We start from the raw sequence: 2,655 nt of genomic DNA, 5'->3' as shown, positions 1-2,655 counted from the left end.
TGCTGTGCTCCTTAACAGGGGAATTAGCTCCAATGGTAGAGCGCTCGCTTAGCATGTGAGAGGTAGAGGGATCGATGCCCTCCTTCTCAGAATACTTTAACTTGTTCTGTTGATCAGAGGAGCTGCTGGGTGATGAATGCTGATGTTTGTCCACTGCTGTGATAAAGTGTCCCCAGCAAGTCATCACCCTGTAAAGCACCAAATAACAAAAGTTACACTTTACAAGTAGAACAGGTCCAGTTCAACACTCCTTAAATGAATTTACACCCAACAATTCTTCATGAGCAAGCATATCCTAGCTTAGGCCCAACTTTTCTTGGCGCTCTCCCAGATGCTTGGGAGCTTCTGGGGGAGCGCTAGTTGGGCCTAAGCCAGGAGCTAAGCTAAGTTGGTCTGCACCAGCTAGTGAGCATTGGCTAGCTCTCGCAGCTTTTGGTGCAGAGCCGCTGCAGGTCCAATTCAACCTCGCTAAGCCTCACCTCCAACACAACAAGAAAACTACATTTAACACACTTATCAGTATCACTACAGGAGGCAGAGGAGGAACAAAACATGTGGCACTCTGAGCAGGAGAGAGGAGAACAAGAGGGAGAAGCCATCGTTAGCTTAGCGTGTTTACAAGGCAGAAAGACTGTTGCTACCAGAATGATGGTCTTTTAAACTTCAGCCAAATAAAGCAAGTAGGTATTAATTTTTGGTGGGTAATTAGTCAATGAAATAAGGAATTAGCAGGGAGGATCACACTTTAGCGAGCACAATGACGCAAGGCTCTACGTTCAGCAACACAGAAAAAGGACTTGAGGTCACACGCTTCCTGCAACCAAGGTCAAAAATCCAGGACGGACGAAGGGGAGGACGACAAAGACAAAGACACAAGAAACAGAGATAATAACCATAAACTCCATAACAACCACAACAAATATAACCATACAGAACATATATAACAAATATAACAAGAAAGGCATTAAAAGATATGTCACCTCTGGTCAAATACTCTGATTTGCATTTATGTCTCTCAGCATTTTCATTTTCATGTTAAAGCCTCCAGAATGAGGGGATGAATGCTGCAAAATGGAACAGCAACATTGAACCCAAGTACAGGATTGGTGGGAGACTGATGGTCGCTGTTTGGGTTTTTGAAGAACAAGGAGGGCGTGGCTTCAAGTTGGATTCTCAGAGACTATTTCCCCAACCTCTACATTGGAATCTGCACTGCCATCCAGTCACATGACTGAAGTCATCCAGTCACGTGACTGAAGTCATCCTGTCATGTCAGTGATGTCACTTGGCAGGACTGTCATTGCCGTCTCATTCTAGAAAAGAATCCAGACTCCACCTGTGGCTCCATGATAACCGATGGACCTCTGGTTGGAGGCTGGACGATGATGTTTGGACTGGAAGGAAAACTCCTTGTCCAAATTCCATTGTGGTCAAGTTTAAAGTCCCACAATCAGAAGTAGCTGAATCTGACAGGTGGAGGTTTGGAACTACAAGATGGTGATGTTTTCTTGACTTGATGCTCTGACTGTCAGGGTGGATGACAGCTTCTTCTGCTGCTGCATCTGAGTGGCTAGGATTGGAGGTTTTACCCTCCAAGGTTGTTTGGTTCCAGGGGAAATTCTAAAATTCCAGTCCCCAACCTGGGCTGTTCTGAAACTCTTCTCCTGAATCACTCCTGAGCTGCAGCAAGAACAAATACCAGCGCCAACCAGATCAACTTAATGGCTGCTAACAGCCTCAGACACTTGATTTCCATCAATCTGGAGCCAAGAAGGCCCTCACCTGTGGTTCTCCTCCAGGAGGGTCCAGGTTCTGCCATTGTTGCTCCTGGTGCCACTGCCAGAGAGCCTCAGCTGCACACTGCAACATTTCAACAGGAGATTGACATTCCTTCAAATGTCCTGACATCTGATTCCAATGGTTCTGTTCCACATTTATATTTTAAAATAAATCACACAATGAAAGCTGCCTCAGCTGGTTTAAGAGAGAGAACAAGCTAAGAGATCTGAAACCAGTAAAATATGCTTTTCTGTGTGCAAACTAGTGAGGGGCATGGAAGGATATTTTACCACCAATACAGAACCCAGACTTTAGTCATGTGATGAGATGGAGTCTCTGATTATGAAGTTAATGGACAAAATGTGAATTAAAAGAAAACACATTCCTTCAGCAGACTTTGATCCAACATTGAAGTTAGAGTTTGGTGGCTGCTCCATGTTGGAGGAAACCAGGCGATGTTGGGACGTCACAGGGAAGCTCCTTTGCCTCCTCTGCTGCCAGTTCAACCACTCACTCCCATCAGTGGAGAGCAGCTTCAACTGGGTTTGGAATGTACCATTGTGGATGCATAGGAATGTGGAGAAAATGTCCTTTGTCAGAAGTGGGATTCGAACCCACGCCTCCAGGAGAGACTGCGACCTGAACGCAGCGCCTTAGACCGCTCGGCCATCCTGACAGACACTGAAAGTTGCAGACTTCAATATCAAATGAATTCATTCACTGACAAAGTAGAATTTTTTCCACAGGAGATACTGGCTCCTTAGTTGTTACATTTATTGTTAACATTAAACACACAGTCTGTGTTCATGGCAGTAAGAAATGAACCAGAACATTTGAACCACGTAACATCTCTTGATCAGTTTGTTACATGGGACA

The 2,655-nt window shown here is 45.0% G+C and overlaps 1 non-coding gene across 1 annotated transcript; it reads right to left on the bottom strand.

Annotated features, from left to right (window-relative positions):
* Positions 1-2,372: 2,372 nt before the first annotated feature.
* On the bottom strand, positions 2,373-2,455 carry trnal-cag (transfer RNA leucine (anticodon CAG)). The gene has a single exon. It is a non-coding gene; the product is annotated as a tRNA-Leu (tRNA).
* Between the last annotated feature and the right edge of the window lie 200 nt (positions 2,456-2,655).

The sequence above is a fragment of the Aulostomus chinensis genome, chromosome 1, assembly GCF_037954235.1.
Source record: "Aulostomus chinensis isolate RoL2024-O1b breed Wild chromosome 1, RoL_Achi_v1.0, whole genome shotgun sequence".
NCBI classification, from domain to species: Eukaryota; Metazoa; Chordata; class Actinopteri; order Syngnathiformes; family Aulostomidae; genus Aulostomus; species Aulostomus chinensis.
The sequence above is the reverse complement of the archived record's forward strand: the minus strand, read 5'-3'. Positions and strand labels throughout refer to the sequence as shown.